Below are 22507 nucleotides of genomic sequence, written 5' to 3'. Positions count from 1 at the left end.
TCTCCTACCAACTGTGTGTTTTTAAACCATGTACCTGCCCCAATCTGTCATCTTTTTATTTTTGAATTTTATCTTCATAAAGGGATAGTCCATATTTCTTGAAGTGGGGTTATATGAATTCAACAATACCGTAATTCTACTTATATAATTTGGAATTTATTTAGCAAATGGCCTGAACACCCCAACACCAACACTCTGACGACAGCTACAGCCAGCCTGAGAGCAGTTGTCCCATGAGTGAGCCCGGACCTGATAGACCACCATGATGCTCACACTTTTCACTTTCATTTCTACATTTCATTTTAGAAATTTGTAAGAAACAAAAAGATTTCAACCCAAGGCAGCTTGATAACTTAGTGGACCATACTGATGGTTTTGCACGTTTGAAAAGATATGAGATGAAAGATATGTGATTTAAGCAATAGCTCACTTTAGGCTGTTTTGGGATTATACCACGGCTAAGGGGCGTGTCCCGTCGGGCCAAACAACGCCCCTTAGCCGTGGTATAATCCCAACATACCACGGCCTGAAGTGAGCTATTGCTTAGCGGTAACCAACTATGGAAGTATTAAAGTGATAGACATATTCCTATTTGAACAGTGTCTATTAACAAAAATCATCCATAATGCATTCTTACAAAAAAGTTGCTAGCTGCCTTTATTTAAGTAAGTAAGTAAGTAAGTAAAGTTTATTTATATAGCACTTTTCACAGATAAAATCACAAAGTGCTTTACAGAAAATAAAAAGATGACCCAAAGACACAAAATGACCAAAAAAAGACAGAAGATGACTAAAAAAAGACACAAAATGACACAAAAAAGACACAAAATGACCAAAAAAAGACACAAAATGACCAAAAAAGACACAAAATGATCAAAAAAAGACACAAAATTACCAAAAAAGACACAAAATTATGAAAAAAATATCATCAATGATAAATTATTCATGTATTTGTTTATTTAATCTATTTATTTTCTATTTTTTTGTAAATATGTATTATGTAAATATGTATTTTTAGGAAAAAAATGTGTTAATTGAGTCGTGGAGAAGGGGTAGGTTTAAATAAGCATATGCTTCATCCTACTCCTTTTCGGACATGTTGCATTCACATTATAGCTTTTGTTTTGACTATTGCTATTTTTTTGTTTTGATTATTCTCATTGGATTTGTTTGTTTTTGAGTTTACTTTGTTGTGTTACTCGCACATGTTCGAAATAAAAAAAAGCTGAGCTGAAAGAAATAAGATAGGGGAACATAAGACAGTTAAAACACAGTTAAAATACAGTTTAAACACAATGAAACATAAAAATTATAAAATAAGATGTACAATGCATGGCGCTCATCCAAATGCCTGTCTAAAAAGATAGGTCTAAGGTGATTTTTAAAAGAAAAATTTAACAAAAATAACAGACTCTAGGGAGAGAGGCAGAGAGTTCCAAAGTTTGGTTGTCACATACTCGAATGATCGATCACCACGTTTTCAGACGGGTATGTGGAACAGACAGAAGATGTCGTGTGTTTGGGGAGGGACATTTCCTTCTGTGGAACATTAGTTTCCATGTATTTCTGATTTCATGCTTGCTGTGCATTTTCTCATATCAACCGACCATATCAACAAACTGCACTCACTGCTGCAGAATGAAGTAGGTCTACTATGATAATATGCAATTCATATGGTTCTCTATAATTCATGACACAGCGCAGCACATATTTCCTGTTCCATATACCTGACCTTAACATGAATGTAACATGTTTTCGCTGCATGTATCTGATCGCCGGTCATTGTGTCTGGAACCATACACTTATCAGCTGTAATGGGTCCAGTTGACAGCAAGGACTGCTTATTGTATGCTTTTTAAAACAGCTGGAAACAGGCCAGACTGCCTCTTTAAGACTAATGTAGGCTGCATCCTGCCAGTTGGTGCTCAATGGGTGCCCATATTTAGGCCAGCGAGCCTGAATATTTAACTTGCCGTGTGTTGGATTGACTCACTAGGCTGGTGAGGTGATTCTGCTGATTGAGATGCAGGAGAAAAGTGTCTCTTTTTATCAGCTTGTGCATGGACAAGTGCAGCTATACAGGTACATCTCAATAAATTAGAATATGATGGAAAAGTCCATTTCCAGTAATTCAAGTCAAATAGCCCCAACCAAATATTGAGTCATGTAGATTGACATACTTTTCAGAGGCCAACATTTCCATATTAACCCTTAATGGGGCACTCATTGAAATACTTGCAAATTTCAACCCTAGAGAATATTGGAGGATGTTGCATACGGTCAGAATGTGTAAAAAAAAAAAAACATACAGACCCGGGGGAGGGGGGTCATATTTTGAGATAAAAGTTTATGAGATTAAAGTGGCAAATCTGCGAGAAAAAAGTTGCTTTTTTTTCACTTTTTTCTTGTAAATCTGCAACTTTTTTCGCGCAGATTTGCCACTTTAAATCTCTTAAATCTGCAACTTTTTTTCTTGTAGATTTGCCACTTTAATCTAGTAAATTTGCAACTTTTTTCTTGAAATATTATTTCATTTATTACTCATTTTAGATATCCACTGAAGTTACCAAATATAGTTCTTCATCTGATAAAGGGTTAAACATACTTTTTAAAATTGGTCTTTTGTAATATTCAACTTTTTTGAGACACTGAATTTTAGGTATTCAGTAAATGTAAGTCATAATCATTATAATTAGAAGAAATTAAATAAATTAAGACATGAAATGTTTCATTCTGTGTGTAATGGGTCCATATAATGTGTTATTTCCACTTTTTGAATAGAATTACTGATATAAATAAACTTTTCTATGATATTCTTATGTATTAAGATGCACCTGTACCTGTGTTTTAAACAGCTGTGAGCATCCAAACTAAAAAAAAAAAAAAAGCGGTTTATCCCTCCATCTCTCTTTGAGTGTGAAGTGTCTCTAATATTTGGGAGGTCTTTCTCTCATCGCTGTGGCCCAGAGGTATTGTGGCTGCTCCCAGGGGAGGGTGTAGGGTTACCCAGGAGTGTTGTGGCCAAGATTAACTGTCAGGTTCTCAGTTTAAAGGCAGGAGCACCTCTCTGCTGAGCTTCGGCCTGGCGAGATTAGAGCTTAGATCCAGTTGAGTGATGGCAGAGGATTAGCAAGGAGGCCCTGCTGACTGACTGCTGAGGCCATGGAAGCACGGCTCACACACCTGGGCCGCTATTCTTTGTGCATGTTGGCTCATTCATTCAAGGTGTTAATCCTGAATCTGCACTGAAACCACTGCAGACACCGGTCAAGTCAGCCACCAGTGACCAGTCAGCAAAGGGAAAAGTTCAACGTCTTTTCACATGAGCTTTTGTGATGCATAAACAAATGGACAATACACCCTGTGGTGTGTATTTCTGCCTGCCCGTCTTATCAGGCAACCCAGTCTATCAATGCAGCTTAAACTAGTTGCAACACTTTCACACTTAATCAGTTGATGAAATTTGTGAAGGCAGCTTTGCAAGGTTTCAAGATCCAGCCAGAACAAGACTCAATTGTTTCGGTAAAGATGTTTTTCGTGAATTTTAGAGTTACAACTGTTTTTTAGATGAAAATGTGTATAATTCATTATCCAGTAGCCCTCCTACTGACATTTGTGCTCTTGTCGTATCAAATTGCATCATATTAGAAATTGTTTCTAATATTTTTAAACCTTTTCTGGTCAAACTAAGCATTAACTGCTGCACACCTGATAGACGAGTGCATCTGAAAATTAAATAATTTAAATGAAACTGCAGAGAATCCCTGCATAGTCACAGCAGCACCTACTTTATTAGAGATACGATATTGCCGTCATGGACCTTAATCAAACTTCACAAAGTGACGCCTTATTGTTTTTATGTGCTCAACCAGGGCACTTTACAGGGATGTAAGCAGAGAAAAGTAGAAAATCTGTAATAATATTAATAATAATAACAATAATATTATTCTCTATTTATAGCACTTTTCAAAACACATGTTACAAAGTGCTTAGTAGTAGTGCAAAGTAGTTAAAAATGGACGTAAAACAACTGATAAAAGTAATGTTACAATATTACATCATTCTGTGCAATTAAAATACAGTTCAAGGAAAGTGAAAGTTCAGGTAAAATCAGGAAAGACTCTCAGATAAAAGTATGTTTTAAGAAGAGACAAGAGATCACTGACTCGGCCAACCTGATTTCCTCGGGCAGTAGTAAATGTTTTCTTGATTTAATATCAAAATAAATTTGTTTTGGCAGAATTTTCACATAGTGGGAGATTCCAACAAGCTTTCCCCACCAAACAGCAGACGGGTAATGGTGTTTGTGTTAATACTGTTATTTACAATGTGTAAATGTAGCTGGTGGGTGCAAGTGGGTTCCGATGTCCAGTTTGACGATATCAGTGATGACTATCTTAAATATATATATATATATATATATATATATATCTTAAATATATATATATATATATATATATATATATATATATATCAGCAACAAAAGAAAGTTAAACAAAATAAAGCAGTTGAAAAACTGTGTGCTGGCATCTTACCATGCAAACGAGCTAATGAGGCACTTGGTGAATCATCCACAGTCAAGCTTTCAAAATAAGAGAACTTACAGAAAAGACAAACCAATTTCTTCATATCAATTTGTTCATAAACAAAGGTATACATTTATTGGCTCAGTTATCAAATACGAATATGAAAAAAATGGCTCCTACACAAGTTCACAACTTTTCTTCCGTCTCTCAATAACTTGACTTGTCGTGTCTAAGTTGCATTTCACTTTCCAATTTGTCAGTGAACGAGGTTGAGCAACTAGCAGTTTCTGTTACGTGGAACGTGTGTAGCTCCGAGGGAAGTGAAGGTAAAGATTGAAGGGATAACGAGAGGGAAGCGGTTCAGTTACAGCAGGCGATTTCTCTGCTCTGTCTCACTGTCTCTTCATTTGTATGGTAGAGGTTAAAGAGACTAAAGAGTGTTTAACCTCTGACCCCTTCAGACAGGAAGTGACTGACACAAGGCTCACAGCTCAGCATTGTGGCTCTCCTGAAGTGGAAATACCTGTCATCGAGTTTGTGTGGGTGCACATTAAGAGTCCAGCTGACTCAGACTCCTCGCTGATGTGTTTGCTGTTCAGAAAACTCGTGTGCGTCTGTGCATTCTAAGTGTGTGGCTGCATGCAAGAGGAATGAGTCCTCGGGCTGTGTGCTAATATATATATGTAATTCATCATTATCCCTGTCAGTGTTTGTGTCTGACATGAGCTCATTTATCTCTCCAACCCCCTTGGGACTGGGCTGAGGTACACGGTGCAGGTGTCCTTCACATGTGGTGGTGTTTCTGTGTGTAAAATTGTGCACTTGTGTGTGTTTATTTGGGATACAGCACCCCGAGGCTGCAGAGGTGACACAGAGTTCGTCTGTGGTCATGGAAGCAGATTAGTGAATGTGCTGCTTAAAAAGAAAAAGGAAAGCTACCACCATTTTTTTTTTTTTTTTGCAGATAGTCACATGTGAAAGCACAAGTCGTGTGGTTTAAAGCTGTCAGGGTTGTTTGGAATAAAGCTACAGGTAAGTTTTAAGCTGCTTTAACTGTCATGGCGTTTATTTCCATTGTATTGGCTTTACACAGCTGTCAGTCAGAGCTGTCAGCCTGTGGGGTTCTGCCAGCACTGAGGTTTGGCTCAGGTGAGCAACCTCTGCCTGAGCCTTTGCAAAGATGTGTCACGGCCTATTATGCACTAATACTCACTATAACGTTGGGTTGCCAGGTGATATACAGTACCATGGCTGTGGATATTTCTGGTGTGATCAGATGGTTTCCTCTGTCTGGTTCTCACGGTTGTATTTAGACCTTGTTGAGAGATTTACAAGGCTGGAAATGATCGCTGACTGTGTGAATGTGGTTCATGAACGAAGCTACAGAGGTGCTAAAATTCCCCGTAGGTATGTGAATTAGTACAGTATAATAGATGAATTAGGTGGTGTAATTTTGAGCTTAGGTGTGTGTGTGTGTGTGTGTGTGTGTGTGTGTGTGTGTGTGTGTGTGTGTGTGTGTGTGTGTGTGTGTGTGTGTGTGTGTTTGCTGGCGTCATTTCTACAGAGGAAGTCTCGAGCAGAATACACCAGAGAGAAGAAAAGTGCAGACTATAAAAGCCATTATAGTGGCACTGCAGTGATTTAGTATTGCACCATACATAAAATTTGGGAGTCAGATTTTAAAACGAAAGATCAACATTTTTAGAATGGAGGCGATCATTTCCTGATTTTTACTCCCTTGTTTTGGTGGAACACCAAAAACTCTGAATCCTACACTTCCTAATGCAGGGGTTTTAAAATATGACACTGTGAGTCCAGAAAAATTAGAGTCAGCTGCAACTCTGAATAATCCTGGTATTGTTGGTACAGTTAAAATCTTCACTGTATATTTACTATATCTTTAAGCTTTAAAATTTATTTTTCAAAATATGCAATTTTACATCATTTTAGACCGTTATTTTTTATATTACCAAATCTGTATACAAAACTTTCTCAAAGCTAGAGCAAATAATAAATAAACAGCACCCACCCATCTTTTGTTGGGCTCAAAGCGTCAACTTCTGGAACAGAAAAGTGAATCCAATGCGGAAGTGCTTTAAACCTGCATTCTTCCTAATGGCCAGCAGGGGGCGACTCCACTGGTTGCAAAAAGAAGTCGATGGTATCAAAGTCTATGATAAAATGACCCTATTTCTCACTTGATTTATTACCTCAGTAAACATTTTTATGATGTACGTTTGTAAATGATGGTTCCATTAAGAGTAAAATAGAAAATAAAGCAGTGTATGCTTTTGGGCGTGGCTATTCTTGTGATTGACAAGTTATTACCACGGTGCACTGTGTGTTTTTGTTATAGAACATTGACCTTTTGACCCCCTGAGTGTGTTTTCAGGTCATTAAAGTAAATCATAATCTTTGGTTATACCAAAAGACACTCTAAGGATTCAGCTGGCTGTTCATTTTTGTACCTACCTGATAACTTAACTTCACTCTCTCATTCGAATATGGTGGCTTTAGCCTCCAAAAGCAAGATTGAGATAGAACAGTGTCAAACTAGAGGCTTTGATTGGGAATGCACAAATCAATGGGTGATTTCATGACTATTATATACAGTCTAAGGATCTTCCCTCATTGGCAAACATCAATTTAAACTTTGTATTCCCAATTTGTAAGGCAGGCTATGCATTAAAAATATGAAGTCTCACAGGAAAAGCCATTAAACCCTGATGGTATCACTATGACATGATCAGGGCTATTTTCTGGACTTGACAAACTCATTAGAGCCACAGAAGATACTGTGAACTGATCTTTTGTAATGTAAGAGCCCCTTCTAAATCAAGTAATTTAAAGGTCAATTGAAATAATAAAAAAATCTCTCCATACTGTACATGAACTTACATGAACTTATGAGATTTCAGATCAGAAGTGGACTCTTCCCATAAGCACAGACAGACATTCTCATACAAAATCTAGAATGACTGATTAATGTTATAAAACCACTGACCTAGCCAGAGGCACCTCTGCTTGAGTTCCAAGGTGGAGCTGCTCATTTTTATCTAATCCTTATTCCATCGATAATCTTTTAAATTAATCTGATATTTGTAGAGTTAAAATTATGTACAAAGTTAGTAGGAAGTGCAAATCATAGGTTCCCAAGGCCCAAGGTGACAGTTTCAGATGAGCAGCTTGATAAATTATTCCAAAGATGAATCGCTTGTCATATCTCTTGTGTAATTTTTAAGCCTAACTAACAACTAACTCCAAGGAGTTTAAGGCTATTTATCTCTGCGGTTGAGTTTTGATCGACGGACAGGAATCCCCATCCGAAGTTCCCATGTATCAAAAAACAACAAATGTAAATTAGGCTTTATTAGAGTCACGTACCAGCATTCCCCTCCAGCGCAGTCGTGTACGTAGGTAAGAAAACTTCCTGGTAAGCCATTATAAAAGACAGTTTAAACAGTAAATAAATGTGCGTAAATGCTGGAAGTGAAGTAGTTCCAACGGTCACATGACTACCGCAAGTTACTTAAAAAACGTAAGTTACGTTAAATGTGACGACAACAACGTAACTTAAGTTGAAAAACGATTACTTTTGATTTCACATGGGAAGCGAACCCCGCTCTCTCAGCTGATAGTCCACTGTTTGTTCGACCCATCTACCACCCTAGCCTCTAAGCGAACGCAGTAATCCGCATTTTTAACTTTGCTTGGCTGTCAATCATGACTACGTCAGCAAGATGGCAGCGCATGGCGAAATACGTTAATATAGCTTGATTTTCGCCACCTGCACACACAACCTATACTGACGTTTTTGAAGGGAGAACAGGCTGCTCAGTATAGTTGGATTTGGCCGAAGATATATAAAAGTAAATGTAAAATGCAAGAACTGGAGATTTACCTAATGACTCGTGTCATACGACTGGTTATAGATGCAGCAGTTCATTTCTCTCCTCCTTTGCCTAAACTTGAACCTGAAATATTTAGTGCAGATCCTAATTTGTCTGAGTTGGTGTTGGAGCCACTGATTGTTCATGTAGACTTTTATGTTTGTGCACAAGTTACTCGGAACATTTGTATTTTGGTGTGTGTCTATTTGCATGTACACACTTGTGCGTGGCCGTGCTAATGTAGCCCGGCTGTCATACTTCCAAGTTCATGTGTCGCCGCGGGGGAGAAACTGCTGCGAGTTGAGTGACAGCGCTGTGGTTTTCGTCCAACCTCTCATGCAGAGGGAGGAGGAGGAGGAGGAGGAGGAGGAGGAGGAGGAGGAGGAGGAGGAGGAGGAGGAGTGGTGATGACTGGGAAGTTGTCTCTCAATCTGTCTTTATCACTCTCTGGCCCATCGTTGTTTCGCAGAACTGACACTGTAATTTTCTCAGCACACCACTTCGCCCTTTTGACCCTTTTGCACTTATGTCTGTCTTAGTCACAGTGATGTCACCAGTCTTGGTCTGCAACACAGGAATGCCCCTCCAGCGAGGTTACCCCCCCCCCCCTTAGTGAGACATTTGCACTTTTTAGCACCTTTCCATCAGATGGATAGGACTGATGATTGCAAAAATTATTTTTTTTTACACCTTTTTATTGAAAAAAGTGTAGAAATGGGGTTGTAAGTCCAGAAGGGTTGAGGGAAAATGAGTAAGCGCTCAAATTCAGAAAGATGATGAATAGATTCTCTGTGATACAGCTTTTGTTGTGAAATCTGTTGGTTTAGCCTGGTGCTCCCCAGTGTTCCTCTCTGTCTTAACCATTCAAATCTAGAAGATTGACAGATTGGAGAGATTTGCATCTATGAGCCATCAGTCAGTTGGCAGCTTTAAGGCAGGATAGCCAGAGGCACCTCTGCTTGAGTTCCAAGGTGGAGCTGCTCATTTTTTATCTAATCCTTATTCCATCAATAATCTTTTTAATTAATCTGATATTTGTAGAGTTAAAATTATGTACGAAGTTAGTAGGAAGTGCACATCATAGGTTCCCAAGGCCCAAGGTGACAGCTTCAGATGAGCAGCTTGATAAATTATTCCAAAGATTAATCGCTTGTCATATCTCTTGTGTAATTTTTAGGCCTAACAAACAACTAACTCGAAGGAGTTTGAGGCTATTTATCTCTGCGGTTGAGTTTTGATTGACAGACAGGAATCCCCATCAGAAGTTCCCATGTATCAAAAAACAACAAATGTAAATTAGGCTTTATTAGAGTCACGTACCAACATTCCCCTGCAGCGCAGTCGTGTACCATCAATACGTGATTGATCAACCTTTTGTTTTAAATTTGCAAGTTTATTCTTGTGTGGCACAAACAAGTGGGAAGAGCGGGAGTGCTACATACCAGTGCTACTGCTCCAGCGGCAGCCTGTGTGACTCAGTGTGTGCTGCACACACATAAACACACAGTTCTAGATTATGGTTTATCTGTGTGTTCATGCAAAGAGAGGAACGACACCGATCAAATAAATTCTGCTCTTATCTTTGCTCTGAGCCTGAGTAACATCCTGATACCACATAGGACCATGTTCTCTCTGGTTTGTGGTGCCATTGTTTGTTATTTATTAGCAGTTAGAGGTCTCTAAAACTTGAATTTCACATTTCTTTACTGTGGATAAGAGAGTAAACTCACTGACTAGAACAAATGCAAACATTAAAGAGTTCCTACAGCAGTGACTGGCATGAAATGAGACGTGGAAAAATGTGGCTTGCATTCACACCTGTGAGATTTCTGAGAGCAGTTGCCAGGCCTGTTTTTGTTTTATCAAATGAAAAGAATCAAAAGCTCCCACATCAACCCCTAAAAATAGCCCTGTTTACACACCACGCCTCAGCATCTGTCAACCGTCTGTTCCGAGTGCGCAATCGAAAGCCTCAATTCTAAACTTCCTTCTTGCTTGGGATGGCTGTCATTCCTGATGTGCGTAACCAATCCACCAGAAACAAACTCTGCTGCATATTCTCAAACGTCACCGTTCCTGTCGTCAAAAGGAAGAGCAGCACAGACAATGGTTGCAGTGATTCTGGAGAATAAAGACGTCGGCTGTTGTGGTAACCTTTTATGACTGTTGGCAAGCTGAGTCGACCCACCTGTTGATGTCATCAACGTGACAAAGACATACCTGACTGATCTGGTTACTAAATAATGTTTTGCAATGTCAAGCTTTATTGAGTTTAAAGGACGAGTCTACCCTGGGATCCTCTGCCACAGTTAGATATCATCAGTGTGTGATGTTGAATGCATTCCTTGTGGCTTTGTGATGAAGTGTTGTGACCTGCCTCCACTTCTTCAGTTAGTGATCTCATGAGGCTCACAGAGCGTCATTTGATTGTTTCCACAGACAGCCTGACCTGAGCAAAGTTGGACGCAAGAACCAAAACCTGCTCGATTGCAAGAAAACTAGTCATTATGTATGGAAACAAAGCCCTGAGCCCTGGCATATATTACTATACATGTATATACTAATATATATATATATATATATATACACAGTACAGGCCAAAAGTTTGGACACACCTACTCATTCAATGCGTTTCCTTTATTTTCATGACTATTAACATTGTAAATTCATCAAAACTATGAATGAACACATGTGGAATTATGTACTTAACAAAAAAGTGTGAAATAACTGAAAACATGTCTTATATTCTAGTAAGCAAAGGGTGGCTACTTTGAGGAATCTAAAATACAAGACATGTTTTCAGTTATTTCACACTTTTTTTGTTAAGTACATAATTCCATATGTGTTCATTCATAGTTTTGATGTCTTCAGTGAGAATCTACAATGTAAATAGTCATGAAAATAAAGAAGAACGCATTGAATGAGAAGGTGTGTCCAAACTTTTGGCCTGTACTGTGTACTAATACACATATTACTGTACAGTTAGCTCATCTACTTCTTGTTGAAGTTGCATGGCACAATCAGTTTGGTGATTTTGATAAAACAAAAGGAAAAAACAAACACCTCCTGTGTGTACTGTGCAGCCCCTATAACTGCCTCACACTCTCACACACACACCCAACTGAAATACTGGTATGCACTTTGATTACTATTATAAGTACCTTAAGCAGCATTACAGTACGCTCATTGTCTCAAGTTCATCTCTTGTTGCTATTAAAACCGAAAGAAAAGGGCGTCTCCGTTGGCACACCTGGTAGAGCGCATACCATGGCATAGAGGCTCGATCCTCTTGAGCGGGCGGCCCGGGTTCGAATCCAGCTCGGAGCCATTTCCTGCATGTCTTCCCCTCTGTCTCCTCCTATCACTCTGAGTATCTCCCTATCAATAAAGCTATAAAATGTCCCAAAAAATATCTTTAAAAAAAAAAAAAACCTTTTGAAAACTTAAAATCCCATCTGCTGTCATGTTGTCATGTTTCAGTGTTATAATATAAGAAATATGGAGGATGCACCCAATGGTACCGCAAAAGGTGCAGCCAGCCACCCTGATACAATCACTAACCCCACCTTCAAATTAAATGAAATTAAATGAAATTAAATTGAGAGCTGTATATGTTTCTGCAAACCACAGATATGTTGCATTTCTGAACCACAAATATGTTAAATATAAATGTTTCTCAAGTGCCGCAACACATTCTCTTTGTGACATGTAACAACTGCTTCTCATAAGACGAACAATGAACCAAATATTTCACCAAAAGTAAAGATTTATGATGACTGCCAGCGAAATCATTGTAGTAATAAAAATTTAACAATTTAATGCATGCTCAACCTAGTTTACATCCTGTTGCACCTTATATTTTGAACATATTATTTATTGTAGTTATCAACAGCACTATACAAATACATGTGCAATAAATCAATGTCTTGATTTTTATTGTATTGACTATATTGCACCATAGGTCAACATTTTAAGCTAAATTATATATTTTTTGTTAGTAGCAGTTTGTTAAATTCATATTGTTTTATTTTTTTTAATTTTGCGAAATTGCACCTTTTACTTCCTTACTGGCAAGACGCCATCTTCTTCTTCACTGCAAGTCAACTAAAGCTCCATCAAGCACTCAGTGGCTCAATGACACCATGTCTTTTCTAAAGCTGGAGAGGATCAGATACTCAGTGAAAGGTAACTCTGATAAATTCTATAACAAGTGGCTTCCCTTTTTAAATTTCTTTCACTCTCTTCACTCTATACCTACTGATTGATGGACTCCCACCTCCTCTCTTTGTTTCTCTTCTTATCCTTATCATTATTATTATTTATTTATTTTATTTTTTTTTTCTTCTTTTGGCTTCCCTTGTATTTTGTCTACACCCTGTAGCTAAAACACTTATTTACTTATTACATACAAGAATCCTCAGTTACTCATTTATTTATTATTATTATAATTATTTATTTATTTTCACCTTATTTTTTACTTTTTTTAAAGTTATTATTTTTTGATTTACACATTGTTTGTTAGTCACCCAATCATGTTCCTATTGGGCCATAAATATAAAATAAGAAAACATCCTAGGAGGCAGACCGTATGTCTTGCTCTTCATTCATCATGATGCACAGTATTTCTATTGTATTGATATGTTTATATTTTCAATTGTGATGCGGATGTGATGAGATACTCCATGTAATTATAACATTGGTTCCTGTTCTAATGTGCCTTACCTCCTAATAAAAATATGGTAACACTTTACTTGAAGGTATCGTCATAATAGTGACATGATACTGTCATAACTGTGACATGACACAGTCATAAATGTGTCATAAACATTATGTCAATGTCATAAACGTTTATGACTGCTGTCATTAAGTGTCATTCGGTTTTTGTCATGACAAGTTGACATTCCTTGGGTTGTCTTGATTATTACAACTTGACTTTAATCAAAGTGACATAACCACAAAATGTCTTTGTCATGGCAACTTGACATAAACAAAATATGTTTCTATATTTGTGTTTATGGCAAGTTAGCATAATGATTATTATTATTAGATGTGCAAGGTTACAGACCAATTCTAGCACTTGGTCATAGATGTTTGACAGAATACCAACAAGATGCCCAAAACTGACTGTAATGACACCATTATGACGGTGTAATGAAGATATTCTTTGACCTCAAGTAAAGTGGTAGCATTTTGATTTGTCATTAACATATCACGAAGTACAAACTGACAGATACAATTACATATGACAATATTTCCTTCTTTTTTTTGTTTTCACTACTATTTACAGTACACAAAATTGGAGGAAGGGTTCAGGAGTAGCAATCCAGTACACAAGTTGTCATAATCAAGACAACCCAAGGAATGTCAACTTGTCATGACAAAAACCAGCAGTCATAAACGTTTATGACATTGACATAATGTTTATGACACGTTTATGACTGTGTCATGTCACAGTTATGACAGTATCATGTCACTATTATGACGATACCTTCAAGTAAAGTGTTACCAAAAATATTAAGGAAAAAAAAAAAAATGCAGGTAGCTGAAGGTGAGATGAAAAGCCGTCCATGATAGTCATTATAGTCATTAAAATGGACGTAACGCCACACATTAAATCTGAGAAATGTCAGAAGAAGTGGGCTGAGAAGAAAAAAAGAGAAAAGATGAAACCCTGCCTGCTTTCTGTGTGAAGTGCTTTTAGAATTATTGGTTTTGGAAAGTCAAATTCAGTCAGGTCAGGCCCTATTTTGACGCTGAAAAGTGTTTTGGGGACGGGACACTGTTGGGCCATGCGATAAGCACTTTGGTTGAAGCATAGTGACACCTTTATAGTCAGTATGCTGTCCTTTGTATTGGCAGACATGAGGCGCTCGGTTCTCAGGCCTTGTTGAAGAAACAGAGCTGGTGTTGGGTTTCATTTGACTCCATGCAGGCGGTCCTGGCCTCATAAATCCACTCCCAGGGTCCTTGTAGTGCTGTCTCCACACACAGAATGACTATTACAGTGTCTTTGATTGGAACAGGACGAGACGAGCTTTGTTTGAATCGCTGTCTTTGTCTTTCCGCAGGCATTGTATAACTCTACTTAAGTCCACATCAATTGCTGCTTTTACTTTCTGAACTTTGTAGTCCACATTAGCACTAGTGGAAGAGCTCATGCACAGTAAGATTGCAGCAACCGCAGTGTCAGATCCCGTTGTGGAGCAAATTCTTTATCCTAACAATGAGAAAAACAGGTACAGCCCCACACACGTGTGTGTGCTGCTGACATAATGGCTCCTGGCAGGCAGTAACTCATACACTTCTGTCCCTGTGCCCCAGAGAAGATTTTAACAGTTGGCCTGATTTGTTGCGTAATATCTGCTGTTTAATGAAGCCTGAAATATGGTGGCTATTTCAGAGTTTCCCAGTATTAGGTTGGAATTCTCTGTAGGCCTCCAGTTGAGGCGTTTTTAAAGCACAAGAGGCTCTTAAACCCATCAGCTGTTTCATATTCTGCTCTTTCAAGGACACTTTTACAATGTGGGCCTTATTTTCAGTTTTTATTCCTTATTCCTTTGGGTTATTAAAGCATTTGAACCACCAGGTTGATTATAAAGACTATGGCGAAACTGCAAGACTGAAGGAAATTCAGACTTCCCCCTAAAAGTGTACAGAACAACATAGGCAACACACTTGTAGAGATCTATCTTGTCTCAAAATGATATACCTGTCAAACTCACTGCAATAAAAACAGGGAGAAGAATTATGGGAAATGTATTCAATGGAGTGAAAAGTACGTTGCCTCTTTTCCCTTGTTTCTGCTCACCATTCTCCTCTCAGAAGGTCAGATTCACCACCACTCCTGCTTCCTGTTGTGTCGTTTAGTGTGATCGCCACTTTGCCTGACTATGTTGTCAAGACCCACAGTACTACTGAACTTTAGTCGGGACCCAAGCTTTGTACACAGTCCAACTCAGCCAAAGAGAAGGATCTGTTTCAAGTTTAACCATGTTATGTAAATGTGATGTAAAAGTTTAGATCCCAATAAGTTCATCGAACCATCCATTTTTTCTGCCCAAATTCTTCATGGTCCAATTTCCTGACTCTCTGAATTGGCCACGGTGGTGAACACACAGTTTTACAATGCTGTTACAGTTCTGCTTCAGTATATAGTCTAGGTAATTATGTTTAAACCAACAGGCCCAGCTCTTCTGTACATGACTGGGTGCTGAATTTAAAAAAAAATCATTAATGCAAGAACATTTTGGGTGTCTTTTGCAAGCTAAAGAGAAAATAACTTGCCTGAAAATGTCTTGCATTATTATATCCATCTGTTTAATTTAATTGATTTTGAATCAAAACTTGTTTAAAACTTACCAGAATGCTTAACTGGTGATGCTACTTCTGTTGCAGGTTACACAGTTTTTGTAGAATTGATGTTTTGGGAATATCAGGCTTCATTTTTTTTTACTTTCAAGCAAGATGTTTTTGATGCCCTTGGCACTCGCTCCTAAAGCTATTTCTAAGAATCAAACAGTATTATAACAACCAAAAGCAACTAAAGATGGAAATTTCCTTTTAAGGGACTATTTCGCTTTTATTGCAACGCTGTCACAAAATGCATCAGTCAGGTTCAGTGACCTGCCAAGACAGTGACCTGCTAAATATGTTGAACTGGACTCATCGAGCTGATTTCAGTGAGGCTACACACTGAGGTATTCACCTTTATCATGCTGTTAAATATGGATTTTGGACAATGTGGGCCTGTCTGGTCGGTATGGGCTGGGGAGGAATGAGCAGCTATTATTATCCTGCTTTATGTCTCTGGCAGTGCAGTGGTGTCAGTCAGAGGCCGGCGGTGGAAGCCAGGGGCCGGTTAGGACTGCTTGGCTCTCTGAGGTGCTTCATCTCGGGGCCGAGGCAGCGAGACCTCTAACTGAACCGCAGCCGTTTGGATGGAGAAGTGCTGAGGCAGCAACCCATTTCACTGGGTGGAGTTCCCATACTATACTATAGGTCTTTAAACAAGAAGAGGTGGCGGTCGGCTGTGAGCCAGGGAATGACTTTATTATCATGCAAAACATCGTCCCAGAGCTTCACACATCATTGTCAATTATGTTGTTTTATTCCACACTTGTTCCTCGGCCGCGGTAGTTAGCACCAAGCATCTGTGATCAATTTGTGGCGATTTATGTGTCAAAAATGAGTCCGTGCTTTAAAAGCAGCGTGCGTCTGCGTTTCACCGTGTCGTATTGGGTGTTGGCGAACAGACTGAGCTCCAGGATTCCTCAGATTCCTCTTAGTAGAAGCCAGTGATAAGGGGAAATGTGAGGTAAGGAGAGGCCTTAGTGTTCCGACAGCAGTTCGCAGCGCTGATGGATTGAGGTGAATGTTTGAACACCAGACAGACATAAAGGAGCAAATGGCTTTTATGAGCAGCATGATTTATCTATTGAACAAGTTTTGTAGAGCTCCACCGGCTGGATTTATGGCACTTGACACACGAACCGGCTATCAGTGCTGAGTTTAGATGTTTGGCAGAGCTCCACGGTACTTTCACACAAAGGAAGCATGAAATATTAGCATTATTTTAAAAGGTTTCCGTATATTAGGGAGGAATTGGGTTTCCTTTTCCAAGATGTCTCGCAGTATAGCCAATCGCTTTTCTCCTTACCTGGAACTCTGCTTTCTGGAAAGATTGCGGACAGCCAGGCTCTCCGCTGCTCCGGCTGGAAAGTGATAGAGAGCGATAAAAGACAAGGTTGCCGAAATGGTTGCACAATTTCACTCATAGTTTCAATTTGTCAGTGTCCATTAACAGCCTGTCAGCCAGTTTCCATAGATATTTAGATCAGATTTTTACTCAGTCAAGAGCAGGAAACTTTGGAAAATGATGTTAAACTAAAATAAATTGTAGACTAGATCTACTTAGTCTAGATTAATAGACTTTTTCCATATAAAAGGACTTCTAATAAGTATTTTGCTAGATCAAATGTGTGAAATCGATCCAATGATTTGTTTTACAGCTTAATGATTCTGCATTTGGTAAGTAAACCCTACATCATGTAATGTTTTGTATTAAAAAAAAAAACTCACTGGTGACAGAATCTGTTGTGATAGGAAGCTTTGGACGTCCTCTTTTTCTTGCATGAAATGAATGAGGTATTTAAGTTTCAAGTGCAGTTTTAAAACATCAGCAGTCCGTTTAGAGGTGTGGAAAATGTCACTGAAATATCAGTTTTATTCTCCCAAATCATCATGTGACATTCATTGTGTTTTTGTTTTTTTTACATCAGCAATTAAAATTTCTCATTGTTATTATTTGCTTGCGCTGCTTCATGGTTCAGCTGCTCACATTACTACAGCAGAACTAGCTTCTCCTTGTTGTTTACATATGTTTTCTTTTATACTATATACCAGTAACATTAGTTTCACATGTGTGTAACAAGCTTGCAGAGACAATTACTCTGTGTGACTTCGATTTAAGTTGAACTCCTGACTTAGTAAGGGTTGCAAAATTTCGTGAATTTTCAAAGTTGGAAACTTCCCATGGGAATTAACAGGAATTTATGGGAATGAACAGGAATTTGTGTAAATAAGTGGGAATAAACCAGGAATTTACAAAACTCGTCCGTGTCCCACATGTTGACGTTTAATGTCCCTGACAATCAATGTGCCACTTTTTAAGGAGTGGGGTAAAACGTGTTTTCTGTCGTACAACAAATCGCATCTCTTCAGCTTGTGTTAACCACAAAACCTATTTCAGCATCTTACCAAAAACCCAAACGAGTCCTCACTGAGTTTGAGAGGAGGAGTAATATTTAAATCAACATTCATGTTTGCTTAACTTCCCATGGAAAATTTCAGCAAATTTACTGGAGATTTTCCACCCCTTTGGAGCCCTAGTTGTGACTTTACAGAGTGTGGTGGTAAACAGTAAAGAAAAATGGAAATGTAAGGGATGATTTATACCGTAGCTGATACTGTTCGATAACTTTATAGTTCCTGGACATGATTTGGGAGATATGGTCGTTCTGAACTTTACCCTTTTTAAATGAGGAAATATCACTCTTAACCCTTTATCGGGCAAATAACCGTAACTTCAGCAGATATCCAAAATGGGGGTTATATTTTGACAAAAAAGTTGTAAATTTACTAGATGAAAGTGGCAAATCTACAAGAAAAAAAGTCCAGATTTAAGAGATGTAAAGTGGCAAATCTGCGCAATAAACTCAGAGATTTACGAGAAAGTAAGTGGGGGAAAAAGCAACTTTTTTCTCGCAGATTCACCACTTTAAATCTCATAAATCTGTGCATTCTTGTAAACTTTTTTCTCAAAATATTACCCCCCTCCCCCGGGTCTGTTGTCTGTTTTTTTTTTTTTACACATTCCACAGTCCACATTCTGGCTGAAATTTGGAATTTGCAAGTATTTCAATGAGTGTCCTATTAAGGGTTAAAAAAAACATTGTTCCAAACTTTTAACTTCTTTTCTTTTCTTTTTCTTTTTATCCATTCCGCCATTCATGAAATCGTTTTGACTAAATGTTCAGGGTGGCAACAGCAGCTTCCCCATGCTGCTTGGCGGTATGTTCATCATACTGTACTCACATTTCCATAAGCCTGTTTATCAGATCAGGGACACTTCCTCTCAGATCATTTACACCAACGAACTCTCTCCTCATGAAGCCTTCTCTCTTTCACTCTCTCTGTTCAGTTCAGTGCAGTGATACATTATTAACATGGGGTTTTGACCAAAAACAGGATGCTAAAGCTTATAGTCTAAAAATGAAAAAATAATAGGTAACACTTTACAATAACCATCATTTATAAATGGTAAACAGATCATTTATAAACCTTATATAGGCCATTTAGAATGGTAAATACATAATTTATTAATGTTTAACTAACTACATCATTCACAAATGGCAAATATATGGTATATTAATGTAACTTTATAGTTACTTTACCATTAAAACACAGTTAAATTATAATTAAATGTTTATTAATAGTTTTAGTTGCACTCATTATAACATTTTTAACACCGTATTAAGTATGTTAATGATTCATATACCTTTAAGAAATTGGTTTAAAACATTTAAAGATTAAATATGTATAGCACTTTGTAAATGGTTAATAATTGGTTAATAAACCATCTATAAACATTACTTAGTTGGTTATTGTTAAGTGTTACCAAATAATAATAATATTATGTTCTGAGAAATTACAGAACAAACATTCAATACATTCAAAGAAGTTATATTCTGCATATTCAATGAAAACAAATGAAACCCGCAGATCCACAGAAGCGAGTGGGCTATAAATCTAACACTGTGAAGTTCTCAGCAAACATCTAAACATGTAGGGATCTTAATGTGTGCGTAAGTGTGTGAGAAAATCATCACCTGTCAGTTTCAGTGACATTAAGCTCTTGCTCCCTTGTTTGATTGAGAGTCAAACTGTAATTAAAAGAGATTATGCACTCGAGAAACCACAACATGATCAAAAGCAGATTTGTGTTGAGGGAGAGCGCGCTCGTGCACAGTTCACCCAAATGCTCATGTTAGGTTTGGGTGCGGTTTTCTTTAGTATAGAAGCTATGATTTAAAGCACCGCTGTGCTGTCAGCCATGTGTATATCATACTAAGTGGCTTGTTTGACTCGGTCTTTTTCTCCTGATCGGCCACATGTATAAGTAGAAGGAGCTGCTGGTGACAGAAGTGTTTTTCACCACTGTTGGTTCCCTTTTTGACGTTTGTTTTTCAAATCATAGCCTCACTTGAAAGGCATCGGACTCTCCGCGTTATTATAGGTTTATGTTGCATGGCCACTATTTTAAATATTTCAGCTTTTTTTTTTTGTTACTCAAACACTTAAACACTCGCAACTTAAACCTCAGATGTCATTGCTAGGAAGCCATTCAGAGGCTTGAGTCAGAGCTGTAGCTGTTGCAATAATAATTTAAAAAAACACAGAGCCATAGTTGATGAATTCAACCAAAAGTGAGCCACAACCCAAAAATTGAAGCTGATTCAACCTGCTTAATGTTTTATCAGGTTTCCACAAAACGTTTTGTTGAGTTTGTGCTTGATGTTATATGTACAGTACAGGCCAAAAGTTTGGACACACCCATCTCATTCAATGCATTTTTCTTTATTTTCATGACTATTTACATTGTAGATTTTCACTGAAGACATCAAAACTATGAATAAACACATATGGAATTATGTACTTAACAAAAAAAGTGTGAAATAACTGAAAACATGTCTTGTATTTTAGATTCCTCAAAGTAACCACCCTTTGCTTACTAGAATATAAGACATGTTTTCAGTTATTTCACACTTTTTTGTTAAGTACATAATTCCACATGTGTTCATTAATAGTTTTGATGAATTTACAATGTCAATAGTCATGAAAATAAAGGAAAAACAAACAAACTTTTGGCCTGTACTGTACACGTAAAAGAAACAAATATTTTTAACACAGTTGTTCATCTTTTGTTCTGATGATCCAACTAAGAAAGGTTACACTAAATGTATGTTCCAGGTACTTTAAAGGGTTCTTTACTGGTCAAACAGATGTTTCATGACAGCCAGAACTAGTAGAACAAACAAACCCTGGACTAGAAATGAGGTTAGAGCAAGCAGCCGTTTATAGAAAAATATTGCATCATAAAGTGTGCAGTGGCAAACCAAATATGACAAAGTGGTTCACTGTGCTTGATGCTGACTGGTTTGTGCCGACCCCATCAGTGCTATGGTTTCTTTTACAGCACATAACTGCTACCTTATGTTTATCTATAACAATATCCAAAATATGAAGTCACTCCAGCTGTTGCCTTTGGAATAAAGTCATTTTTAAATGTCACGTTTTTGTTTTTTTACACAGAAACACATGTAACAATGGTGTACCAAAGGCTTGAATGTTATAAATTCAGACTTCTGGTTTCACAATATTTTCTACCAGATATTTTGATATCAATACTGCGACAATATTGCAGGGAAGACACATTTTCACACCATGAGATTTTTGATAAATAATCATCTGTAATGTGGATTTAGTGACAGCAACATCATTTTACTGTGTTCAACCTATTAAATCCAGCAAAAAAATGACATTAAATGTCATATTACAATATAATGATGTCCGAAATCTAAGACAATTTTACTCCTGAAAGCCCGGACACGGCAAAGTATATATAAAATGGTTGTTTTTCTGTGCAGGTCATCACAGGTTGAGCGTTGCCTCCCTATAACCTGATCCTCCGCAGCACTAAATACGGACTTTAACCCAGTGTAACAGAGACACAGCAACACAATGACACAAAGAGGCCAGCAGTGTTTAAAACATGTTTTTACCCATGTCCATTTCTTTGTGTGAGTGGTCCCTGAGATCAGAGAACTGTCTGTCAAGGGGACACTAAAACAGTTGTGTGGAGGGGGAGACAGGGTGGGAGAGAAGACGGAGAGTTTCCGACAGATACCACTCCCTCGCCACGCGTGAACTGATGTGAATTTAGGTGACGAGGAGGCTTTAACCCCTGGGAAAGGATCTGTAAGGGGAAAAAGGGACGGAGAGGGCTGAAAAATGGGATTGACCCTTAACCCTCAGAGTCGGTAATGTGATCCTGCTATCTCTATTGTGGAGGGAGCGGGGTGGGGAGGAGGTCACCGGGGGGAAAGGGAAGGTAGCCGCTACGCCGCGCTGCTGATTAGAGCTTCCTGTGGTCAGCCACAGAGCTGAAACACAAATGTACACACACAGAGGTGCTTTTCAGACAAACAGTACATTGAATGTGTGAGCACAAATGTTGCTTTTTCTTCAAACATTTGACAGTGTAGTCAGAATCACAACATATCTCATGTCAGACAGGGCTGTACTGCAAAAAGCCCCTCTACAAACACGCCAGATATTGTGTAATCTGGAGAAATTTGAAAATACCTGAAAAAGAGCCAAGCCAATCAGGCCATAACGAACTCTATCTGACTGGAAAGGCTTGATATAAGCAATGAAACTTTAGAAACTTGGGATAAAAGTAATTGAAACCAGTGCTTGTCTTTTAATTCAGCTCGTGTAGGAGTTAAAGAGAAACTTTTTTTGTAACGCTTT

At 38.1% G+C, this 22507-nt stretch overlaps 1 protein-coding gene across 1 annotated transcript in view; it reads left to right on the top strand.

Moving 5' to 3' along the window:
• The window catches only part of gmds (GDP-mannose 4,6-dehydratase), a 244909-nt gene that overhangs the window by 197748 nt on the left and 24654 nt on the right, over positions 1-22507 (top strand). The window lies entirely within an intron of this gene.

Source organism: Centropristis striata, chromosome 9 (assembly GCF_030273125.1).
Source record: "Centropristis striata isolate RG_2023a ecotype Rhode Island chromosome 9, C.striata_1.0, whole genome shotgun sequence".
Classification (NCBI taxonomy): domain Eukaryota; kingdom Metazoa; phylum Chordata; class Actinopteri; order Perciformes; family Serranidae; genus Centropristis; species Centropristis striata.
The sequence above is the reverse complement of the archived record's forward strand: the minus strand, read 5'-3'. Positions and strand labels throughout refer to the sequence as shown.